We start from the raw sequence: 27498 nt of genomic DNA, 5'->3' as shown, positions 1-27498 counted from the left end.
CTGCAAATTCACCTCACAAATTATGAAAGAATAGTTTTTATAGAATTTCCAATTTTTGCTGAAAAATTCCCAGTTAAATACAGACTCTGTTGAAACACAATAAATACAAAGAATTTCTGAGAGGCAGGGAAAATGGAAACTTTTGGCATGTAGTACCAATATTTCCCATCATTATTACGATTTCACTTAGAGCTTGTTCATTTCACCTGACTCAGATGGTGCTAGCATTCCATGTAATTGGCTGCGTGAATGCATATCAAAAGAACTGACAGGATGTTCCTTGTAAAATAGCATTTATAAAAACTTATAATGTCATCCCCAAAACCTGTGCCCTCCACAAAAAGTTAAACGCTTTTAAAAAAAAATGATAGGACTACTTTAGCTTATTAAATCATGGGTGCTTCTGCATTCTTGAGTGCCATTTGGAAAGGAAAAGGCATTTTATATGAGTATCAACTCTTCCTAGAGCATTTTTACCTTAACTCTGTAATACAAGTCAGAAAATTATCACATGAGACAGATAATGCGACTTAACCTCTCCTATTTATAATCCTGTGCTATAGCACTGGGAAGGAAGTGAGGGAGGAAGAAGGGTGGAGGGCAAACCAGCAAATACAGAAAATGCACTGTGAATGCTGGTAAGGTACCTTGTCAAAAAATCAAGAGAAATGCCCAAAAGTTTAATTTTAAAGTATGGACCTACTGAAATACTGCAAAGAATCGTCATATATATACTTTAACAAGCCAATACTGAGCAAGCTGCCTTCAAATGTTAAATCAGGAAGCATTACAATAAACAGAACAAAATGCCTGTTTTCAGAGTAGCAGTTTAGAAAAAGCTGTGTAAATAGCTATTAGAATGATATAGCTTATGTCATCCTACGAAAATAAAACCTGCAATTAAATTTGCACATCAAATGATCCTTGAAGCTTGCACGTTACCAATAAATACGGGTGGCAGAGGGGGCTTAAATCAGACAAGCTGTGTCAGTGGCACATAGAAGAACTGTGCTCATATAAAGAGAAGCCGCTAGAGCAACACTTGAAGATGATCTGAAGCTGAACGCCACAGTGATACACTGATGTGAAACTGCCAGAGGCTGCATCAGTTTAAACAGTGATTAACTTCAGTGAATACCGTTAGACTAGAGTTTGCCCAGGCAACAGTATTTAGTTATGGCCTTTGGCTAAAAAATATTTTGGTTGGGCAAAATATTAAGGGTCACTTGCAAGTTTATTGTCAGTCAATAAAATGTTGATTCCCCAAATCAATCTTTGTTTATTCTGCAGTTTCAAAACCTTTTAATGACAATTCCAACACTAGTATCTAATTCCCTTGTATTCCTGACATGGGGCTATGGAAAAGAGATTAAATAAACCTATGTCAAGAGGTGACATGTTGTGATCAAAAGAGCCATGGATTTGAAACCTAAAACCTTAATTTTTTTTCCCCTGGCTCTACAATTTAATATTATATGACCTTAAACAAATCATTAATATAGGCAATAGAATATAGCTGTAAAGAACTCAGGTTCATATGCAAAACAGGTTCAAATAACAGCACTGTTACTTAGAGCTGTATGGCTTTGGACAAGTTACTTCACTAAGTCCATTTGCTTGTCTGAAATGAAAATAATGCTACCTTCTTCATAGAGACTGAAGGAAATAATGCATGTAAAGAGCACAGCACAGTGTCTGATTAACTGTAAGTAATAAATGGTAGCTTAAAAAACATCACTACTTCTCTAAGTTTGCATTACCTTTTAAGTAATGAAAGTAATCCACCTTGGAAACCAAGATGTCGTGTCTTAGAATAACTTCCTGTGCTTAGCATCGTCTTTATCAGGTCTCTGATTACTTAAGAAAACTGAGTCTTCTCAATATTAAAAGAGCTAAGTTACATTCACAACAACTTTCTGTATTTGCCTTTAAAATCTTTTTTCACTTTGGTTAAATAGACAATTAAGTATTACTTCATAATGATCTGTGATCCTAATTAATCAAGTGTCCAAACTTTTTGATATTTTCGACAAAATTCCCCAAATCAAATTCTCAATAAAGTTTTTTTTGATCTCAAACTAATTGCAAGGTTTCCCAGAGGGCCCCTGGAAAATTTCAAAGGATTTGTCTCTCACCTTGTAAAAGAGAGATGTTAAAATAATTTGGTTTATTTGGTATTTAAATTACATAGGCAGTACTGTCAAATAAGAAGTGCTAATAAACCCTCATAGGTTATATGTGTGTGGATATATCTTATTAATATAGTTATTCTAGAAACTGTATGAAGTTCATAGACATTTGTCAATACCTTCTTTGTCCAATTATCTTAAAATCGTCGTATGTCACAAAAATAACTAAATTTCCTTATCAAATGAACTCTCATCACAACTTTAGCCATAACTATTTTGAAGTCTTTTGTCATTCACAGTTATTGTTTTACTCTGGTTCTTCCCTGCAAGTATTTACAACCACCTACTGCGAGAATGCTCCATGATAACATCTCTTGAACGACTCTGAGACCAAGCCACTGGATTAGGAATTTCCAGAACTAACGAAGAAGCTGACAGTTTCATAAAACTGCTAACCAAAGATCAAGCAGAACAAGAATTAATTATATGAGACTGAATGAACTGATGTTGATGATTATAATTTTTATGACTTTTGTTTGAAGCATTGCTGGTTCTTTAATGCTTTATTTTCCAGATTTAAGGAAAACTTTTTTCTCTTAAGCTACTTATCACTTTCAGCAATTAGGTAAATTACACCTTTGTAAACAGCATTGAAGCATTTATCTTTTCTCCCTACCTGATCCCTCCAGAATTCAGAAACTCTCAGTGAGTATTCTTATTTTCATGGTAATATAGTTATTTGCATAAGTTCAATAAAAATCTGTTCTCCTTGTAACAGAACACAATTGTAAACATTGGTTATGCTACCAAGGCTTTGACTGGAATGTCATACTTGAGAATCATGTGCACAGAATCAGATATGACCAGACAACTTTAGTGTCCTAAGGTTGAGTTTTAGGAGCCCATGCTTACAAAGCTCCCCTTCAAAAACTACCTGGTATCTTGCTTATAGAGTTCCTGCCTAACAGGTGAGTAAGAAAGGTACCTCAGAATATTTTGGAGACCTTAAGAAGAGAGCAATTCACCCAAGTCAATAAGTATTGCAAGCAAAGCCTGATGGTGAGTCATTGGCTTGGCTTCCTAGTATCCAGAGGTTTTTAAAAGTCCAATCTAAGATTCTTATTAGAAGTTTTACCAAAGCAGACTTAAAAAGAGCCTATATAATCAATCACTATTCTTGCTGTACTATGTAAATAATCAGGCCAAGTTTAATGAGACTAGATTTATTCTGCAAACAAATTAGTCTTACTTAAATTATCTCTGATAGAAATGGGAGTGACAATAGAGACAAAAATTACGTTTCAATGGAAAACTACAGCACAACTTTGTAGGTATTAAATTCTAGTCCTGTTCAATGTCTTGAAGGTTTTTTTATCTACCTGTAAACTGGATTGGATCCTGAATTCTTCTAGTCTCCTCCACTATCTACAACTCGCCAAACTAATATTTACCATTTTTCTCCCACCTTTCTGGCCTGGAATCACTAAAAATTAAAACTGCCTCCTTCCCAAGGCCCTGCAAGCTGCAGCTGAACGACTTGACACAAACTTCAGAGACATCACCACAACAGCTCATGCACGGACAACCTTTGTGCCTGAGGCTGTGCAGGCCACGCAGAGAGTTCACCAGAACACCTGATGACATCCCCAGACTTTCAAACTACAAACCAGGAACATTTGCCAGATCGCCACTGCCCGCCCTCACTCCATCTGAAGATGCTTTGAGTCCAACATCCAGGAATACTCTCGACTGAGTGTTCTCTGGACTCAAAAACTGAGTTTATAGTTTGTTCTAACAAGCATTTTTTTACTTTTTAATTTTTTTTTTTGTCTTCATAGAAATGTCCAGGACTGAGAGACTGGTTCAATGGGTTATGGGCCATTCTACTAACTCAGTTTCTGGACAGTGAAAGTTCTTGGAGAAGTTTCAGACAGAGGAATGAATGATAGGGTTCAACACACACTACCCCCAAAATATGGCACCTTGGCATATTGAATATTTTAAGGTGAAGGAGTTTGAGAAACAGCAGAAGCAGGAAGGTCTGACGTTCCCCTCAGTCTTCTCCCTTCAAACAAGTCAGAAAACCCTCATGTGAGAGGCGCTCTCCCTATTCCAGGAAGAAAGAAACAACCTTATCTCTGAGGACAAGTGACACTGAGATGAATCCAAACAGGCCTTGCTGTTTCCCCAGCTGACTACATGTACCTCATACTCCATAACCCATCACATTCCTCCACAACTGCCTACTCTTCATCAAACCTCCCATAAAAATACTCAAGTCTGTTTCTTCTATTTCTTACGAAAGCTTTTATTAAAACGTAAAACTTTTATTAAATAAATTTGTATGCTTTTCTCCTGGTAGTTTGTCTTTGTCAGTTTAATTTGCAGATCCAGCCAAAGACCCTAAGTAGGTTGAGGAAAACTTTTTCCTCCCTTCACTCCACAGACATTCTACGTACCCTCTCACCAGGTGTTGGAGATTGTTTTATGTTCTCCCACACTCTCACTAAAACACTGTATAGTACCTGTTTTAAAAACCTATTCCAATTTGATGGAGAAAAAATTTTTACACATCTCTTAGTTTAGCAGTGATACTGATTTCTCTTTAAAACCATTTCCCCATAACTTTTTCAAAATTTTCTTGCTGATTTCTCACCTTTTTTCTTTTCTTTTAGATCAAGAGGACTCATTCTGTTAGTTGTCAGCATGGATTTTTTTTTACTGTGTGTGTATAAGGCATAAATGTGCATAAGATTTTTCCTCTAGACCAAAACAAACATCCATCTTGAATTTATGTTTTCAGTGCCAAGTTCTAACTTAGAAAATATAAGACCTATTTTATATCCATATGTATTTTTTAAAAAGGTAGATTAGGTCTTTCTGTACTCTCAATATTATCAGACATTATTTCTAAATTAAAAACCACATCTGTTTATCTTTTTATAAATCTCAAGCATGTGGTAATCCTTTCTATATATCTGCCTAGATTATTCTAATTATAATTAACTAATCCAAAACCAAAAGCACCGTTTTGACCAACTCCCAAGTAAGGTTATTTTATACCTCAGAAGATAAAGCTTACACATTAACCTAATGCTACTTCATCCGTCCCAAAGAGGGTACACCTTAATTTTTACTGTGAACACAGAATTAAGTTTTAAGGTAACCAATACATTGACTATGCTGGTACTAAACCATTGCTTCAGTTATGTAAGGATGCCTGTTGTCGTTCTTCTTTATTTCTCACTGACTTGGAGTATTCACTGACAAAACAGAAAAGTTCTATGGCTTCTTAATATGAAATCAAAATATCACCCATGAGTCAGTCAGTCAATCCCCAAGGCTTACAAACTTTCAGAACTTGATGTCAAAATCTATTCCTCATCTCAGACTCCCAGGATAAATTGTGCACTTTACATATATGGTATGTTTCAAACCACCAAAAAGTCTCCATTAATTGACTTCAATATTAGGGAAGACTAAGATTCAGACAGAACAAGGTAGTTGTTCTGAATATAAATAAATTTTGTCAAAAGCTTTCTATATCTTTAAATATAGAAATTAATTGAAATCAAATATAACTCTATTTTAAAATTTGGCTTCTGCAGTATAAGAAGTACATATGAAATAGTCACATACATGGATTTTAAGTAGATTTTTACATGGATCTTTTAGAAAGACACATTCATACGCATATTCCCACACAAATTCTCTTAGCATTGCTCCATTTTGTAAGGGGGCCTGTTTATAGACATCTCAGTGTCTGCAAGTAATGGACATTATTTTATTTTTAAAACCTATCAATCTTCAAGGTTCCCTCTCCCTAAAATTAAAATAGCATACGATGAATGAAAATAATGAGTCTTCAGTTCACTTTATGTCATTTTGATTCATTTAACAATGAAATAAAATTCAACATCTACAGAGGATCATTTATTCTTAGGTATCCTATTAGGGAACATAAAAAAAAAAAGAAATCCACTTTGTTTACCTCAAGGCAAACACTATTCTGCATTCCATTAGAATACCACCTGCCCATAGATCCACGCCAATAAATCAGGATAAGCCAGCAGACCTCAGACTTACCTGCTAGATCTCTAAACCGATTTCTACTCATTTATGGGAAATGTCAGCAATTACAGCAGCAACATACTCATACCACTAAATTTGCATTGCCTGAAATCACCCTCGGAGTGTGTGTGAGCGTGCACACACACTATATAGTTTACACTGCGCTTTCACTTGCGTTATTCTTAATTCTCATACTTTTATTACCCTTTTAAAATAATACAATGGGGTTCCACCAATGACTCTTAGTCATATGGTGACTCACCCACTGCTCAGTACTGACCTTAGACATGAGACCTGTAAAAACCTCTTTACAACAGCCCTGATTCATCACCAAAGAACAGAGTGATGCATGAGGGAAAAAATGTATGAATGAGAGGATAAACATGAAATTTTCAAATTCAAAAGCTCTGTCAATAAACAAGTATTTATTATATATTTATTGGATGTCTGTCTTAAACATGTGTTGAAATTTGTCTCACATGAGTATGCTGATTGGTTCATAAATAAGACGTAGAATCCCCCTTTTAGGTGAATCTGTATTACAGATATAGATACACATACTACAAGCATACAAGTAGCACAGATATATGTACAAACATTGAACACAGTGTAAGTCTACTTAATAAAATCATACTTAAATATAAGCAAAGGATCACAAGACTTTAATATGAAGGCCAGTGAGGAGTCAGTCATAAAAACTAAATAAACAGAAAAGTTTCAGGAAGCAAATTGCTTCTTCTTTTCCAGTAACGTTAAAAAGGCTTTGTTGGAGCTGATATCTGAAGATTATTTCATAACAGAAATTAAAAAGCCTGATAAAGCAAGAAGGATGAAGTGTTTCTTTCATACGAAGGCCAAGTTGAGGAACAAAGAATACGAGCAGAAAAACAGCAAGAAACAAGAGAGATCATTATTGTCAAGGATGATAGAGTGATGGGATTTGGGGAGGGGGCGGAGAATTTTGAATTCATCTGTGGGATATAAAATTCAGTCCCCGTGGTTGGCAGGGCAGAAAATCTTAAAACAAATCACCTGGAGAAGGCAGCACTGACTGAATAGGGTTCAAATACGTACCAAAGTCCAAGTAAAAGAATAGAACAAAAGTTCCATAGTGATACATGCTGGGTGGGCTTATGACAAATAGTCAAGAGGGCAGTGGCAGGTTTTGTCAAAAGGCCTGGATATCTACGGAGTGACAGCAAAGAATGAAGAGACATACATACATAATGTACATACATACATGCATACAGAATACTTTCTTGCTGGAGACATTAGTGATACAGTGGGCATTCCTCAAAATAGTGAGATGGCAATAAGATGCAGGTTTTGAAGTGACAGTCTGTAGCTTTAGTTCTCTTTTTTATTTATTTAATTTAAGTTGGTGATCAGTTATCCTGCCCTACTTTGCCCCCAGAAAGAAAGAATAAATAAACAAAGACTTACGGAGTACCTACTATGCAGTGTGTACTAAATTAGGTATAAACGAAATCGCATAGTCATCCTAGAAGCAGAATGATTATTACAATTTTATAACATAGAAATAAGAGAGAGGAAAATCTCTTCAATTCAAACTAATTAAATGGAAAACCACTTTGATTACTTAGAGTTACAAGTTAGAGAAGACATGTTATACCAGAACTGAACTAATTTAAACTTTGTTCCGTATGACTCCTTAGATTTAAATTATTAAATAGATAAGAACAACTGTAATTCAGTAAGTTGTATTTTTTCAGGGTTTGAAATTCACTAGCTCCCTTAAACCACCATTCCACTCAGGAAATCTTATTAATTTGTTTAGTTAAGTCTGAGTCCTGCACAAGTAACTCCAGTTCTGTTTAAATTTCTCACAAGGCCTGTGGCATCTGGGGTTCTGATTGTTTTCCTGGCTGATTTAATTTCAAAACACGTAGGATTTTACACAGCTGGATTTGCTATAGGAGCATTGACCCCATGTAGGAAACTCTCATTATATCCAGTTTGACCATTTGGTATATAGTAGATATTTCCAAATAACAACTCATTTTACTACCCTCAATTCATTGTTTTGCTGGTGTTCATCCCTCCTCTTACCTGTGTTATATTTTAAACCTAACTGAAACACCTTAACATTTCTTGTAATGTTTGTAGATACCTACAGGTTTAACTTTAAGATAGCTGACCCATTGCCACAGCCTATGTAAGTACAGTAAAGCCAAGTATTTGAAATGTTGACTCATTAAAATCAAGAATGGATAAGTCTAGTTTCCTTTTATCAAGATGCTTTTGTCAGTTTCCTTTTCCCTCTCCCATAATACTTCAACAAATCATGAAAAATTTACAACTGCAGTATAGGATAGCAATTCCCCACCAATTCTGATTGCAATGGCAAGGTTTAACGCTGTGTGAAATGAGTAAACTCCTGCTAGATAGCACTAAAAAGAAATAATCAAAAGGTTAAAAACATTGATGTAGCTAATTCTACTAAATCACTAGTTTTGAGCTCTAACTACTTGCTTTTTAGTGATGGAAATTTAACTGTTGCCCACAGTGTGGGCAACTGGTAGTAAGAAAACACAGGTGACTTAACCTGGAAGAATCATGCCAACCATAAAACCAAGCAGACTATTCATCACCATGGTAATAACTCTCAAAACAGACACAGAAGCCAATTCATAGATTCCGTTTTCAAACCAGGGAGTGATTTGGGGGTGTACCTATGTTATAATTTACACAGTGACCTTTGCCAAACTAATAACAGCCCAAGAGATGAAGCTTAAAGAAACTACAGCAGTGGCCCTTTTAATAATATTGATTCCTGATGCACGGAAAGGTAATTTGTTCCTTACAACAAAGAACCTTAGAGGATGTTAGAAAAACACAGCAACAATAATCAGGAACATTCTCCTGGGTGCTGAGTCATTAACTGAATTTGAAAGGTCAGGCATTACTCCTAACACCACCATATCTACTTGAGGAGAGCACATACTTTTGCATGAAAATACAAGGCCAATGTTTATGCTTTGTGACTTAGTTTGAACATTACTTTGAACAAAAGAACATTACACATCTAAGATTCTGAATATGTTTAACTGAAAATAGTCACTTCAGAATACTATTTCCAGAAACATTTGAAGCACAATATATTTTGATATCAAACTTTGGTAGCAAAATATTCAAGCCAATAAAAATGTGCTAAAAGACACAACTAAGAAAATAAAAAGACAAGCCACAGACTGGAATATTTACAAATCATATTTCTTTTCACATTTCTTTCAAGGCAAGTGTACTGGAGACAAATTCCCAGTTGTGGTGTTGTTTTTTGTCTGAGAAAGTAGTTATTTCTCCTTCAATTTTGAGTGATAATTTTGCTGGATACAGTATTCTAGGTTGGTGGTTTGGGTTTTCCAACACTTTAAATATTCCACTCTATACTCCCTTCTTGTTTACATGGTTTCTGAAGAGAAGACCAATGTAATTCCTCCGTAGGTAAAAGGTGTGCTGTTAATCACTATAAGAAGAATAGAACCACAGCTTTTCCCTTCAGCACTGGATTCCATCTGATGATTAATTTAACCAACATATATTCCAAGCACTGAGCTACATACTTGAAGATAATCTGAAAATAAAGATTCAATGAGATACACTGGAACTAGACTGTTCATGTCTGCAGACAGCTTAGACACTAAGGGGCTTTAAGATAAAAAATTCTAATTTGTAACTGAACCTGTGAACTTTTTGATGGTAGGGACCTTTAAACTTTACTCTAGCCTTCTCTACATTTGCTTCCTGTATTACTAAGGAGAATTACAAACTTGACAATTGGGCACTCTACAAATTTTATCAGTATTAGTTGGGTCTCTGACTTTCGCTGATTAACACTTCCTTTTTTGTTGGTTCCACATCATATTCCCCACAATAACCATATTCTCAAGTTATAATACAGCCCCTCTTTTCCTTCACCCCTCCTCAGAAAATAATTGTACCTCCCATATAATTAAAAAAATAGAGAAATGCATGACCTCCCTTATCTACATGTAAATAAGAAAATCTTGAGCCAGCCCCATGGCTTAGCGGTTAAGTGCACGCGCTCTGCTGTTGGCGGCCCAGGTTCGGATCCCGGGCGTGCACCGAAGCACCGCTTCTCCGGCCATGCTGAGGCCGTGTCCCACATACAGCAACTAGAAGGATGTGCAGCTATGACATACAACTATCTACTGGGGCTTTAGGGGGTAAATAAATAAATAAATAAAATTAAAAAAAAAAAAAAGAAAATCTTCAATATCACAAAAGATCTATTAGACGTTGCATACCACTTTAAAAATGGATTCACAAATGACAAGTTTCCATATGACATTTAAAATTCCATTTACTCATTTCAGAAATGCATCTCAGGCAAAAAGTTCAATCAACAATATATTTTATAGTATCTTAAAGGCACGTCTTTATATGATATGGAAATAAATCCTTTTCAGACAGAATAATCAAAATGTTCTGGGCAACTGTTATTCAAGGTTTTCACTGATTTAATCAAACCTCCTAAACAGAAGCCTTGTCATCTCAGAAATGTTTACTATCTTTTCCAAGTATTTTGAAGAGTTAAATTCAGAATACAAAACTTTAAAATAAGCTTTTCACCATTTTAAATGTTTCACTCAGGGCTTTTTTCACTACATGTGAACTTCACGCTAAAGATTCAAAGAGCTAGAGTATTTTCTGAATAGAATCATATTTTTTCTAGTATTCTCACATAAAAAGATTTCATTCAGTTTTCACATACGAGTCAGTAATTTCAATCATCCCCAAACTGACAGCAAGAAGCCACTTGATGTGCTGTTATCTAATCCCCACAGCTGTACGTTCATACTCGGAGAGGAAAGACAAAATACAGCGTGCCTGTGTGCAGGCAAAAGGAAGCTGGGTGATTAATCACTATATATGTCTGTTCTTTAAAATCTGATTTCAGGTGAGAATTTTTTCATCTTATCCATAAAACAGAAACACACACAGAAAAGACAGATTTTTTTAAAGTGGTTAACAATTTTTGTTGTTGTTTTTGAAAGGCAAACAGTTTAAATAACTACTTTTGAGGGCAGTTAAGTCTAAAGTTAAACTTTATATTTCATAAAACTGTAGCACTATTCCCAGAAACAGCTCATTAGGGACCAGTTAACCCATTTCCATAAACCTGTAGCAATCTCAGTCGGATACGTTGGCCCTTCTCTAGTCCTGGACTTGCAGATGAACGGTGCATCAGAGAACCCATGATTACACACAATTTCTCAAGGTGATCTACTAAAACAACAGGAGACCTTCATCAACATTGCATTCTGTTCTGAGCTCACTGGTACAAAACCCCCTTTGGGCTTTACCACTTTATCATGACAGTAACGACAACACGAGGAGGAGAAATCAGCAATGATGATAATTACCTAAGGGCGTATTTGTGCTCCATACTGTACTAGGCACTTTCTATATGCTATCTCATTTAATCCCAACAATTCTACGATACAGGTAACACCACACCCATTTTACAGCTATGAAGTTTGAGGCTCAGAGAGGATGCATGCCCAAAATTTTACAGGGATTAGATGGTGAAGACTATGAACCCAGGCCTTTCGGCTACATCCTAAACTCACTATCTAAAAAAAAATAAAAATTAGTGAAAGCCTCCCACAACTATATTTCTTTGACCCGGTCAATTACTTTTCCGGGAAACCAAAGAAATGACTTATAAGCGAAACTAAATAAGCCAATTGTTTACTAAGTAAGAAACAACATTTCTTAAAGATACAAAAGAACATGATTTGCCATTGTATAAAGAGAACACCAAAGCAGCTGCTAGATGAGTCAGCCAAGCAGTAACTTAGAGGGTACAGTGGCAGCAGGAGGATTAAAACAGTTGAGCCAGCACTGAAAATCCAAGGACAGACAGCTCGCTCATCATTGTGAGGGGCCCTGACACAGCCCCCTCAGTCACTGAGCAAGGAACTGAAGAAGTAAACTGTGTGAGGAAAATAGAACATTTTCTCCCAGAGTAAGACACAGAGATAGTCAGCAGCTACAAGATTAGACAAAAGATGACCAGATCATCTAGTTACAGAGTAAGGACCACCATACTAGAATAGGATAACATCTAAACAACAGAGTATGCGAAGATAGTCCTTTTACTACCATCTGACCAGTACTGCTTTCCCAAGATATATAGGTAAATACTCCCAAAACATGGTTACTAGAAAGAAATATAGTAATTACCTTTGCTAAATAGTATCCTGGCACCTTTAAAAAGCCTAGGTATACAACTTGGGAGACCAAGAATAGGAGGAGATGTGAAAAAACCTCAGCCCAGAGATAAGACGATGACATGTGCTGGGTGAGCTGAAGAACAATGAGAGAAATAAAGGAAGTTAAAAAGAAAACCAAACAAACAAAAGCCCGATGGAGTTAGAAGAAACACCCTTCAGTTTTACTAAGCCTCGTATGAAATACACTAAGGCATCCACAGGAATGGCTAAAAGCCTAGAGAAGGAAAAAATCAGAACTAGATTTTTTTCCAAAAGCAAGAATGTAAAGTAATGAATGTAAAAATACTGAAAATAACGTAACCAGGTTTTTAACGGAAAATACATTTTTAGTAATCCATAGATTTAACAATCTTCAAATATTTCTTAGTCAGTAAAGAAATTTGTAGTTCTAAAAATGTCAACGCTTTCGAGACCATCTACTTGGTTTGCTTTTGTTTTCTTTCCTCTGCCGCTTCCTCTTCCTCTTCCTCCTCTTCCACTTCTTTTTTGCTTGCCGGTTTTTTCTGAAACAAAGTATAAGCTGGCCCTGTTGTAGCACTGTTCCAGTGGCATTAGGCTACAACTGCATTCAAAAATTTCCTACTTAAAAAGATTCTCTGCGTGTAACTGTTAATTCTTGTTTAATTTACTGTGACAGTACACAATATTAATACCTCTACTGTGTATTTTTCTTAATGAAACACTTTCACATCCATGATCTCAATTTACTCGCACAACATGTAACCTGGAAGGTAAGCAGAGCCAACAGCCATATCAATCCCATTTAAAAAAGAAGCAAAGTGACACAATGAAGCCAAGTGACCAGTGCCACCACACCGAGGGCCCCTGCAGCAGAGCTGGGTGTTGGGGCGAGCTCCAGAGTCAGCCTCAGGCTCTCACCACCACTCCACATGAACTGCGTTTCATGAATAATCGTAATATTTCTCTGAGTACATGCAAATAACAAAATTTCCTAAGAAACGGCAGACTGCTTTAAATACACTAATTTTCTACAAATGAACTCACCTCAAAAATGAAAATATGCTCTAATTCTTATGTTTCCACTTCAGTCCAATGAGAGTTCTGCACATAAAAATAAATGAATAAAGGTAAAAAATCATACATTTTGAAGCACTGTCAGCAGGCAATAGTTGCTTTTGCTCAATAAACACATTTTGTTCTTTTTTACTTATACTTTTTGTTCTCTTTTTATCTAGATTCAAAATTACATGGATATAAAAGATACAGAGGAAAGAGATCAGGAAGGATCAAACATTGTGATAGACACATTAGCATGCTAGCTGATTTAATCCTGGCAGTAACTCTGGGAAGTATTAGACAAACTAAGATTCTAAGAATTAAACTAGGATTTGAATCCATGTCTAACTGCAAATGCCTCACAAGTACTTTATTTTGTCTCTTTTTAATATTTTCTGGCATTTTACAAACTGTGAGTAAAATAGGCCCATTCAGTTACTTCCTATATGTAGTTGGACATGTATATTCAGCTCAAGGCCTATAAACAAACATAGTAACAAGGGTATTTAAAAAGGAGACCCATATTCAAAGCGCATGTTATTAAATGACCTATACTTATGTTACTTACAATGTTGAAAATACATTTTGAATATGTGCCTATCCACTAGATGTTTAAAGAATCCACACGTCTGAAAAATTTTTTGAAGCTAAGATAAAGAAAAATGCCGATAAGACAAAGACAAAGAGTCTGTGTTTTAAATCAAAAACTATCATTAATACTATATCATCGCAAAGAACTGTAATAATTAACAGTGTTAACTTCTTTGTCACATGAGTCTAACAGAAATGAAAATGGACTTTGGAGTACAGGCGATCTGAATTTGAATTCCAACTCTAAAAGTTAACAGTATGGAAATACAGAAGATTAGCATTTCACTCTTCTGTTAAGATCCTAATATGATAAAATCTCACTTGCATATGTGTGTCATATATGCCACACATATATGACAACCTGAGCAGAGTCATGAAGTAAATTAAAAAGTTATACGGCTACATGCAAAAGAATGAAAGTAGACCATTATCTTACACCATACACAAAAATTAACTCAAAACAGATGAAAGACTTGAATGGAAGAGCTGAAACCATAAAAATTCTAGAAGAAAACATAGGCAGTACGCTTTTTGACATCTGTCTTAGCAGCATATTTTCAAGTACCATGTCTGACCAGGCAAAGGAAACAATGGAAAAAATAAACAAAGGGACTACGTCAAACTAAAAAGCTTCTGCACAGCAAAGGAAACCATCAACAAAACGAAAAGACAACCTAACAATTGGGAGAAGATATGTGCAAACCATATATCTGATAAGGGGTTAATCTCCAAAATATATAAAGAACTCATATCTCCACAACAAAAAAACTAACAACCCAATTAAAAAATGGGCAAAAGAGCTGAACAGACATTTTTCCAAAGAAGATATACAGATGGCCAAAAGGTACATGAAAAGATGTTCAACATCACTAATTATTAGGGAAATGCAAATCAAACCTACAATGGGCTATCACCTCACACCTGTTAGAATGGCCATAATTAACAAGACAAGAAATAACAAGTGTTGGAGAGGATGTAGAGAAAAGGCAACTCTCATAACACTGCTGTTGGGAGTGCAAACTGTTATAGCCACTATAGAAAACAGTATGGAGAGTCCTCAAAAAATTAAGAATAGAACTACCATAAGATCCAGCTATTCCACTGCTGGGTATTTATGCAGAGAACAAGAAAACACAAATGTGTAAAGATATATACATCCCCTATGTTCACTGAGGCATTATTCACAATAGCCAAGACTTGGAAGCAATCTAGGTGTCCATCAAGGGACAAATGGATAAAGATGATGTGGTATACATACACAATGGAATACTACTCAGCCATAAAAAAGATGAAATCTTTCATTTGCAACAACATGGGTGGACCTTGAGGGTATTATGCTAAGCAGAATAAGTCAGAGGGAGAAAGTCAAATACTATATGATCTCACTCACAAATAGAAGCTAACAACAACAACAAACAAACACATAGGGACAGAGATTGGATTGGTGGTTATCAGAGGGGACCGCGGGAGGGAGGAGGGTGAAAGGGGTTATTTGCACACGTGTATGGTGATGGATGGTAATTAGGCTTTGGGTGGTGAACATGATGTAATCTACACAGAAATCGAAATATAATGATGTACACCTGAAATTTATACAATCTTACAAACCAATGTTACCTCAATAAAAAATAAATTAAAAAATAAAAAGTTATATGGCTAAAAAAAGATAAAATTGTGCCATTTGTGACAACACGGATGGACCTTGAGGGTATTATGCTAAGCAAAATAAGTCAGAGGGAGAAAGACAACTACCGTATGACTTCACTCATGTGGAAGATAAACCAAGAAACAAACACAGAGATACAGAGAACAGATTGGTGGTTACCAGAGGGGAAGGGGAATGGGGGGAGGGCAAAGGGGTAAAGGGGCACATATGTATGGTGACAGACGGAAACTAGACTTTTGGTGGAGAACACAACGTAGTCCATACAGAAGTCGAAATATAATGATGTACACCTGTAATTTACACAATGTTATAAACCAATGTGACCTCAATAAAACAAAATTTTTTAAAAATTTAGATGACTAGTTAAGTAGATGTCACACAGTTTATGTTCTAAACTTCTGCATTTTACTCCGAGAAGATGCCTTCAAGCTTTTTAAATCTTTTTAAATCTCATTTTAGAAAAAGTTCTATTGAAGTCAGTAATCAAATTAATCCACAGCAGGTTAGAAGCATTGCTTAGAAGCATTAAATTTGAATGTGGGGAGCTAGGGTTGCTAGAGGTAGTGAAAGAAACGATAGCAGAAATAAATGGGCAGGCTATAGTAACGAGAAAAATAAGACATAAAGTGCAACAAAAATATTTATAAAATGTCCTGAGAATATCTGATATAGAACCATATATCATGCATATATCAATAGCCTCCAAGGATACACTTTATTACAACCCAAATAGATACTATGCATAGTAATGAGTTATATTCTGTTTAAGAAGGCTAGAAAGTACTTGATGCTTGTAAGAAAAATTATGATCCTAATAGTTAAAAAATAAAGTTGTAATATTTAAAAGATTATACTTTAATTCATGTAGTTAAATAGGTGAGGAAATTCACTTGTTTGTAAATTTGAAAAGCATATTACTAAGTAAAGCTGATAAATGAAATATTAGTATAGTTAATGAAATAAATATAAGGATTAAGGGCTCAGGCCACATAACTATTACCAAGCACTACATTAGACACAATAGTACAAAGTAAGTCTCTTCACTCAAAAGCTTACAGTTCAACAGCAAACACATATATAAATAAACTTTAAGACTACTTAGTTGTATAATAGAGGGATATAAACCAGGGACATAAAATGTTTGGTGGTCTCTCTTTTTATGATGTTACCAACTGTTGATGCGCAATGCCTAGACACTTTAATTTAGTGGGGGTTACAAATGTGACTTTAAAAAGGCTGGAACATATGAAATGGATGAGAAAAAGTATATATCAAAAGTAAGATTCTATAATATGGATAAAAATAAGCATCAAAAGTTGCCTCCCTCCTTTCTTTCTGCTATAATAGCAAAGAAAAATACAGACAACAGCAACAGTTAACATTTACTGAGAGATTACTATGTTCCAGGCTCTGTTCTAAGTGCCTAACATATGAACTCATTCAGTCCTCAACACCAACCCTATGAGGGGGATCCATTACTATCCTGATTTAACATGCTGATTAACTAAATGCCTAATGACGTACTGTCTTGTAGAGAAAGTATACTTCTCAAAGCATCACACACTGATTTTTTTTAAAAGCTATTATCATTAAAACTGTTCCATATTCCTCCAAAACTGATTATTTTCCTTTTTTTTTAGTTTATCAATACATGTTTAGGATTTGGTTTGATAACTATTCTATATTTTCCAAGTGCTTTTCATAAATATATCAAAATTCCCCCAATGACTCCTACCATTAAAAACTCAGAAACTGAGAAAGAATCAAGCATTTATCCAAACTTTTTTATACAAATTGTACAATTAGCTAAACAAATAGTCGATGAGGGGAAGTTTTTCTTTATAGAAGTATTCCAGATAAATCAAGATAAAATGACAATTAAAATATCATACTTTGCAACTCCTAATAAAGTAAAGTATTTAGGCATAATAGCTGCTAGCATCAAAGAAAAACAACCACATATTATATGTTTCCTGAAGGAAGAAGAAATACCATCCATATAGCAAGAAGTGATGAGAACGGAGAGAGTGAAGGGAGGAAAAGAGGACGAAGAGGAAGAACAGAAGGAAGGAAGGAAAAAAGGACAAAGAAGGGAGAAAAATCTAAATTTGATTAAGCCTCTAGATCCTTCTACCACTTTATAAAACAGACACAAGATAAAGGGACATGTTAGACTATACCACAGAGACATAATCAGCAATATCGAGCTGTAGGAAATTCTACGGGGCAAATGATCCAATTTCTCCAATAAATACATGGCAAGGAGAAAAAAAAGATGGAGGGGAATAGCTACATATTAAGAGAGACATTAAAATACATACTAACCAATCATAATGGGCATTATCTGGACCCTGATTCAAACAAAATGTAAAAAGAAGACCTTTATGAAACCACTGGCAAATTGAATATTAACTGAATATTTAATAATATTAAAGAATTATTAACTTTTAGTTTCATGCATGATAAAGTACAGTTATGTCTTTTTAAAAAAGTGTTTTTATCTTTTAGAATAATAAACTGAAATATTTACAAATGAAATGGTATGCCTGAGATCTGCTTTGCTTCACGAGGGAGGGAAGAAAATGGGGAGATGGATGAAACAAGATTAGCCAAGAGTTAACTGTTGAAGCTAGTCGATGGCTACATAAGGGTTCATTATACTGTTCTGTCTACTTTGTATATTTCAAATTTTCCACAATACAAAATATTTTTAAGTCTGAGAAATACAGTACATGAAAAAAGGTACCTCAAGTATTATAATAGAAATACTTTTAAGAACAATTTAACATTTAACTGCATGTTCCTATAAGAAAAAAAAAAGTTTTGACTAGATAATAATACTAACTAACGTCTCAACTAGTAGATATTTGTCTCAATTGCTTACCTAAAATGTTATGTTTCGTTTGTAAGTAATGGCCGATCTCTTTATTATTAAGTACTGCTAGTACATTGAAAACAGCAATTTCCTTGAAACTGGAAAAGTAATGACTGTTTAAAAACATAAGCAAATTGCCAGACTTCAGATTTTTTTACTTCCAAAGTTTTTTGTTCATTTCAACTGGCACTAGGAAGATTCATGATGAGCTAGAATGGTAGCATAGACTTTTGGCTCAAATTCTTGAAGTTTGGATAATACATTTGTAATTTAAATTACTGTATGATGAATCCTGTTAAGTGAGAAACCATTACATTCAACACAAAAAGGTGAAAAGAAGAAAGGCTCTGTAATTCAATTTTGGTTCTATCACTTAGTAGTTTTATATGACCTCAAACAAGTTCAAGTTCCTTCATCTGTAAAATGAGGAAAATAAATTCTTCCATACAACGGTGTGATATATGGATTTGAATTATTATATATACAAGATATTGTATATTTTAATCTTTTATATATACTACAAAATATATATATTTCCTAGCATTGTTTTTGTTAGACAGTGTTTAATACAAAGCAGCTAATATTCTAATTGTCAATGTCTAATCATTATTCTGTTAGTTAATATTATCATTATGCTAGCTAATATTAGACTCGGTTCTCGCCAAATGCCACCGTATTTCCCATGGGTGTAAATGATCATTTGGAAAACACATCCACTCTGATGGGCTAAGAAACCCTTTTACACATTGAAGCTATGAGTGTCTTTATGTAATCAGCAGGACAACAAGATTTTGCCTATAATTAGGTAACTTCTACTTACCTAAGTTGTGAAGATTTTAGATAAATAAAATTGTTAGAAAAGTTTAAAGATAGGATGCTTTCAGTTAAATAGCCAAAGTTAAGTTACATCCTAAATACATTTGGTATTGGAAAGATCAATCTACACTAAAAAACATCAAAATAATTCATTAGATTTACTGATAATGCTTCTATTATAAGAAAATTCTTACCCTTGAAGATAAAGTATCAACAAAGAATGGCTTCCTCCCAACTCACCTGATGCCCTAGGGCACTTTGCATGTACCTTAAAGCACAGCATGTTATGTCACTCATTTGTTTACATATATGCCCCATAGTTGGAATATGAGCTCCAAAAAGACAGAGGCAGACTTCTTTTCTTTTTGTATCACCAGCACGTGCCTAGTGCCTGGCAGTAGCAGGTGCTTCATCAGTGTTTGCTGAATTCACACATGAGTATACATACTAGCTAACACTTACTGACAGCACTCTGTGCCGGTACCACACTAAACACAGCATATGCCTTAGTTCATGTGATCTTTACACTCACCTGAGAGTAAGTATTAGTATTACTCCCATTTTACAGGTAAAGACACTGAGGCTTAGAGGTTAAGTCCCAAGGTCAAAAAGTAGAGGTAGGATCTGAGCCAGGTCTGTCTAACTGCAGTCTATGTTCTCAGAGTCCCCTGAAGTGAAGGCTACTAGTAAACAAAGCTTTTCAAAAAAGACTCTAAAAGCCCCTTGAGGTCACTGTAGATTGTTTTTTAATAAGCTTTTTGAAAGCAACGTTAGTTTCTTTTAAACTAGGGGCAGGCTCTTTTTCACAGTGTTTGACATATTGAATAATTTAATTCTCACAAGCCCATGAAATAAGTAGTAATACTGTCTTGTCTTAGAAATGAGAATATTGAAATATGGAGAATTCTAACAACTTGTAAATTCAAATAGCTACTAAGTAGTAAAGCTTGGATTCAAACCTAGGCAGATAATTACAACATAGTGTCATAAATGCTGGAACACAGGTTACGGGAACATCTAGGACCCAGAATTTAAGTAAACTGGTTAGTAATGGATAAAGTTAATAAATATGTTTAAAAGTCTTAGAAATTCTTAGAAATATACAAAGAGAAGGTAAACAAAGACAATGGCCCCATCTTGAGAATCTTCATGGGCCATATAAATAGCTCAGGTTCACTACCTCTTAGCCAGCCCTAGTGGTCCAGTGGTTAAGATTCAGTGCTCTCACCCCGGTGGCCCAGGTTTGTTTCTCAGTCAGGGAACCACACCACCTGCCTGTCAGTTGTCATAGCATGGCAGCTGTGTGTTGCTGTGATGCTGAAAGCTATACCACCAGCATTTCAAATACCAGCAGGGTCACCTCTGGTGGACAGGTTTCAGCGGAGCTTCTAGATTAAGACAGACTAGGAAGAAGGAATTGGCACCCACTTCCAAAACAATTTGGCCATGAAAACCCTATGAATATCAGCAGAGTATTGTCTGATATAGCGCCGGAAGGTGAGAGGATGGCGCAAAAAAGATTGAGCAGGGTTCTGCTCTGCTATATACAGGGTCACCAGGAGTCAGAATCAATTCTGCAGCACTAACACCAACACCATCTCTTAGAAATGTCAACAGCTGTTATATTTGGTTTTACCCCCATACATATAAGTTTAAAAACAACAAGTGATGAGAGACTAGTGCAAATACATTATCCAAATGAAACTAGTTAACATTATTAAACTGAATTACAATCATAACAAAAAATGTGATCACATCATAAAATCTCACACAGCCACTCTGGCGATGGCTGAAGGGTCACACCATTTTCTGTAACACACAAGGTTTTACATGGCGTTGTACATGCAACTAATACTTTTACTGGAGAAAAAGAAGCATCATACAATTATACAATAAGGCCAGTAAAGGTCTTTTTGAAGTGAGTGTACCCACACTAGTTAATCAACCAGATGTTTCATTCAGTGACACATCTAATAACTTATTTTTTCTTAAGGCAACAGTCAGAGGGAGATTTTCTAGAATTAAATTGCCCTCAGTTGTACCGTGTGAAGACATTAGTCCTACTCTATCCTACTTGTTAATCCTCATTATCTGCAAATAGAATTGAACATGTATAATATCAGCCCCATATTCTTGTCTGCTTAATAAAACATTTCTCCTTGATGTCCTAATTTATTCAAAACTGAACCTGATCTTCCCCATAAAATGAGTTTACTCTCCAAATTTACCTATTCATTTTAATGGCACTTCCTTTCTCCTCATCACCCAGCATGCAACTCTGGTCCTTACTGACTTCTCGATCTCTGTCACTCTGTATCACCTCACGCCTGGATGATCAAAATAAGCTTAACTGGTCTTCCCATTTCAAATAACTTCCCCTTCTAATCCTTTTTCTAAGACTGAACGTTTACTCTTAAAGAGCCCTCCTTTTACTCTGTTGTCCTCTGTCACAGAACCAACAATGGCAACATATGAGATCACACAATAGAAGCAACGTTAGCTTAATAATCAAGAAACCTGGGTTCCAGACCCAATTCCTCCACTAACTAATCTGAATAACTCAATTTGGTTTCTTCACCTGTAAAACAAGAGTCCTGGGCTAGACCAGCTCTGGAATCCCTTCCTTTGATAACAGTAACTCTCTTATCCTGGAATTCATGGTCCACCATAATTGAGCTAAACACACTTACCTACAACTATCCCCCAAGGCATATCCTCCTACCCCCAGCTCCTCTCTGCATGCTCCCGAATTATGTCAGTCATTCCAGTGCTGTAATCACTAACTCTTTCTTCTAAAATGACTTCATCTTTCTCCTCTTACCCAAAACGTTCTCAAACAGAAGGGTCACAAGGGATTATCTTCTTCTTTGCCCTTTTCTGACATTTGCAAATTTTCTCCAGTCACTATCTAGTATGTATGTAGTAAATTTTCAGAAAAAAAATAAACTTCCTAAACCAGAACTACAGGGTAAAATTATTTCAACACATGAAGCCTAGCATAGTAACCCTCAATAATACATCCTCATTTTCTTCCTAGAGATTTTATTTGTTGTACACATTTAGCCCTGTTAACTTCAAAACTCAACTTATGTAAACTGTGGCTCCAATGTAAAGCACTCAATAGTTAATCAACTGATGTTATTTTGGTCCTCTTAAGTGCCCAGTCTAATTTGTCAATGCTCAAGTGAAGTGGATATTGTATATAGCTAATATGGTTATGTGAAAGTACTTAATCTTAGTACATTAACAAACTCATTCCCTGTTTCCTAGAAACTCAACCTATGTTTAAACATCAAACCATATTATTTTATGAGCAGCAAGTTAGTTCCAATAATATCAATTTGGTAATTTTATAAGTTAAATTATTTCTATGAACTGATCTGAGAACCCCCAATTACCATCTATAACACTGCATTGGTAAGAAAGAAGCAACTGATGAAATAATAACTTGGGGAGCCCCAAACATATTTTCCCTTCCCCCAGTGGTCATTCAGCTTGCAGAAAGGAGACAGCAATGGCCCAGAGATATCATCCAGTTCGCCAGAATCTACACTGAACTGATTTTGACTTAGAACAAATACTCATTTAAGAAAAAAATTAGTGCCTCATACATACCAAAAAGAGGGAAGAATTTGCTATCAAATTGCCTGTGCCAAACCCCAACACTTAATAACTCACACCCGCAGGCAGGTCCCATAACCTCTTATCCTCAGATTTCTCATCAGCAAAAGGGGGATAACCATAAAACTAGCCTTGTCTACTACATAAGAGCTCCGAGGCTCAAATGATATAATAACATAAAAGTGTTCTGAAAACAGCAAAATGCTTCCCAAATACAAATTAAGATATTATGTAAGCAATATTCATAAGTAAATGTTCACCAATTATAAGTATTTATTTACTACCAAATAAATTCACCTCATAGGAAAACTAAAGTGACTAGGATTAGAAAGAGAAAAATCATCCTTAATAATACCAATCTTCGAAGTCTAGGTTTTTATACATCTTGCTTTTTTAAAGTAGAACACAGAAAACTCTACACAAACAATTTCAGACAGTTAAGTATCTGAACACCTTTTCTTAAAGATCTCCAGGGAGAGAAATTCCACGGCTCTCTTGGTATTTTTCACTCTGGAACTGAACAACTCAAATAAGGTATAAACAAGTAAGTTCTCATTTCTTTCATCTGATATAAAGAAAATAAAACATACCAAGTTGGTTTAAAATGGAATAACTGGATATAAAATTCTATTCTGCAACAAGTTTTATGAGGTAAAGACAAAATAGCCAAGGTATAATGGACCTAAGCTTTTTCTCCTTCATTCAAATTCCCTCCTTGCAGAGATGGAAATATCCATTGTCTAGGCAAAAGAAAAAAAACGCAGATCACGTTTCCCAGATTTCATAATGGAATACTAACCAGGACAACTGCCAACCTCGAATATAAAACAAATGGTCTTCTCTTCAATCCATATCACAGAACATTAGCATTTCATGCACTTGTCAAATGTTAACATAAAACTCCAGACAAAAGCAAATACAGTACTAAGACAATTGATAACTAGAGAGAATTTAAGGCCCATTTAACCAAATTTCTAAAGATCCATCCTTGTGTTCTTTTGGAAGAGCTGAATGTAGTGTACCTGAACTATATTACTTTCACTGTTACCAGAACTATTTATTATTTGACTATTTAAGGTTATGCCTTGGGTTCTCATTGAAGGCCAGCATAAGAAATAAATACTTAAAAGAATGTTTTTGTTGTGGTTTCCGACACTGTCGAATATATGTTATTCAACATATTTTTAATATAATATCTTCCTATAGCACTTGCTGTCTGTGGTACTTTACTGACAATTCACATATTACAATTTATTGAAATTCTTATTTTCTTGTCTATCACCTTCTCTGGACAATAAGTTCAAAGGCAGAAACTACATCTTATTCAACATTATTTCTCAAATACTGAGTACGGTGCCTAGCACATAAGAGAGCTCAACAATAATTTGTGGAATGAATAAATCATATACTATAATTTTGTTTTTCTAGGACATACGTTTAGTCCTACATAGAAAATAATCTCCTTAAAAGAAGAAACCGCATCTTCCATTTATTTATCTTCTCCACTGTTCCTGGAACTTGCCTTGCTCATAGCAAGGAATTAATAAATATCTGACGATGATGATGATGACAACAACAACAATTATGATAGCAGTAGTGGTAGGAAGACAAATTATTCTCACCAAAACAACGTATAGCATCTTGCTCATCATTAAAATAAAATACAAAAACATTAAGTGATTATCTTTATATGTTAATTTTATGGATGGTTATTTTCCTCTTTATTTTCTAAGTTTTCCAACATTGGTGAGGAGATTTTAGTTGTGCTCCCATACTCCAGGAAGCCTAAAAAGAATCAGTTCCTCATGTAAACAAACTCTAGACTGACTATAGTGATTCATCGAGGAAAAATGAATCTACTGGAGGATATTTACATTTCAGAAAGCTCAAGCCTCCTGCCTTTCGCCCCCCACATCCACGATTTCAGATGATCTCTCTCCTCTGTTTCCTCCTGCTTAGGACGACTGCCTGGAGAATTGGACTCTATCTTTCTGAACCTGCTGGGTGCTTGGATAAAGATAAGGAGAAAGCAGGGAGCCGAGTGTGACAACGAGCTCCCACCCTGTAGAGGACACACCTGCCACTCCGGTGCTCAGTGTGCGTTTGCCATGGCCCTGCCCTAATTCCAACTCCAGTTTTAGTTCCTAGCTGGCAGAAGCAACTGTCCTTGATTAGCAAGCCTGACTCTATACTCCATCCTATGGCAGACACACATGCAGCAAAAACAAAAAAAAAATTCTCCCATTTACGCATGAAACTATGTTCATCACAATCCGGGTGATTTGATCCCATAAGCAGTCAACGAAGATAACACCTCCAGAAGAAATGTTGTTAAATGTATCTATCAAGATAAGCTCTTCTTCTCAATTTGACCATTTGATTTGTACTCTGGATAGGTTTCACTTTCCTGGAATACTAGTCTAGTATTTGAAAAGTATATGTGTTTATGGCCTATAATGGTCCATGTCAGAGTGCAGAGATAAAGGTAGATGAAGAGGTAAATCTGACACCTAGAAACACTCACTCTGGTAGCCAGATTCAAAGAGCCTCAAGCAGTGAATAATAGCTAAATACCACAAGATGCCAAAATAGACCAGCAATAATGAAAACCGCGGATGCCTTTCATCACTTCGTTGAGTACTTGAAACCACAGCTATTACTCATATGATAACACATAGAAATATACTTCTGGTATTGAAGTATATAAATATATTGACTATCCATACAACCAATTCTTTCAAAGCATGTTTTAGAAGAAACTTAACCACCTATTTAGATACTGGACTTAAATTAACTCAAAGAGGAGCATCTTATGTAAAAATATCCCTTCTTTTCCTTAGTATCAAAAGGATTTTCTTTCTGAAAACTTCAGCTCAAATAAGAGTATACTTAGAGAACAAATCTCTTATGTTAGATAGTAAAAGTAAACAATAAGATCTAGAACTCTGCTTCTTTCCCTATAATAAGAACCAAATCCTTAGCTCAGCATTCAAGAGTCTACATTATCAATTTCAGCATTCTAGCCTCAACTCCATGAATCCCAATACTTAGTCATTTAGCAAAAATATATGGAGCTACAGCAATAAACTAGGCTACAATGATCCCAATCCTTAAAATTTCACATTACAGTGTCCTCCAAGCAAATTCAATTTCAGTGTGTCCCCCAAACATTCATTCTATAAATATTTACTGGATAAGCCAAATGCTGGGCACAGTTTCAGCCACTAGAGATACAGCAGTAGACAAAGGCTTACTCGCCTTTACAAAGTTCACAATTTGTGAATGAAGAAATGTACCTGTCTCTTTATACCTTTACCTGATGTTCATGTCAATTTCCCCTCTCTCCTTTGTACCTCCCAATACCTTCGCTTCTCCTTAGTACCACTTCTACCAAATTCCACTTATACTGTAGTTCAGATAACATGTTAGATGTTAACTAGACCGCTGGTGAAGAAACCGAGACTCAAGCAAGACTTAAATCTGGAGTGTGTGTGGAGGAGGGGAGGGTCAGCTAAATTTAGGAAATCAAAGAGAATTAAGGGATTCTGGGCAGGTTTAAGGCCAAGACAAAGAGTCAATACAGGAAATTATTGACTAGGCCTGGGGTGCAGTTGAGGATTTTATCATACAAGCAAGACAGAAACCCAGTCACCAGAGTGAGGCACAAAGTTAATACAGAACCAGCAGCAACATTCCTTGATATCAAGTAAGAAGCTAACGAATCAGGGCTCTTAAAAATTTTCCAAAAGACAGAGCTGGCCCCTCTGGACTGGGCTGAGATTTTAGGCAGAGGTCAAGTACTCCTAGCAAATACTAGGATTCACTTATACGTGGAATCTAAAAAAGTCAAATTCATAGAATTCGCAAGTAGAATGGCGGTTGCCAAGGGCTATAGAGTGTGGAAAATGAGGAGATATTGGTCAAAGTGTACAAACTTCCAGTCACAAAATGAATAAGTTCTAGGGATCCAATGTGCAGCATGGTGACTAGAGTTAATAATACTGTATCGTACACTTGAATTTGCTGAGAGAGTAGATCTTAAGTGTTCATACCACACCAAAAAAAAAAAAAAGTAACTATGTGAGGTAATGGATGTGTTAATTAATGTGATTGTGGCAGTCATTTCACAATGTATACAAGTATCATACCATCTCATGTACACTTTAAATATATACAATTTTCATTTGTCAATTATACCTCAATAAAACTTGGGGTAAAAAAGAAATTTAGGGATCCAGAGTCAGGAATATTATTATATTGAGGCCTCAGATTCTCTAAGAAAAAGTCTCTTATTACAAATTACCAACTGGCAGGATTTCCCTTCTCTTTCCTGATAAGTTAGTAAGGAAGTAAAGGAGATGGGTCTGAGAAATTATACTCCAACAGTGAAAAAGTGAATAATGGTGATGTTGGTAGTGATAAAAGTAATAG

At 35.5% G+C, this 27498-nt stretch overlaps 1 protein-coding gene across 3 annotated transcripts in view; it reads right to left on the bottom strand.

Annotated features, from left to right (window-relative positions):
• The window catches only part of EPS8 (EGFR pathway substrate 8, signaling adaptor), a 170256-nt gene that overhangs the window by 102742 nt on the left and 40016 nt on the right, over positions 1-27498 (bottom strand). For 2 of the 3 annotated variants that reach the window (XM_014791344.2, XM_087442703.1), the window contains exon 2: positions 13487-13543. The exons of the other annotated variant lie outside the window; for it this stretch is intronic. The gene's annotated coding sequence lies outside the window, so the exon portion shown is untranslated. The remainder of the gene's footprint in view (positions 1-13486; positions 13544-27498) is intronic. 3 annotated transcript variants of the gene reach the window in all.

Source organism: Ceratotherium simum, chromosome 17 (genome assembly GCF_057802395.1).
Source record: "Ceratotherium simum simum isolate JZ-2026a chromosome 17, ASM5780239v1, whole genome shotgun sequence".
NCBI lineage: Eukaryota > Metazoa > Chordata > Mammalia > Perissodactyla > Rhinocerotidae > Ceratotherium > Ceratotherium simum.
The sequence above is the reverse complement of the archived record's forward strand: the minus strand, read 5'-3'. Positions and strand labels throughout refer to the sequence as shown.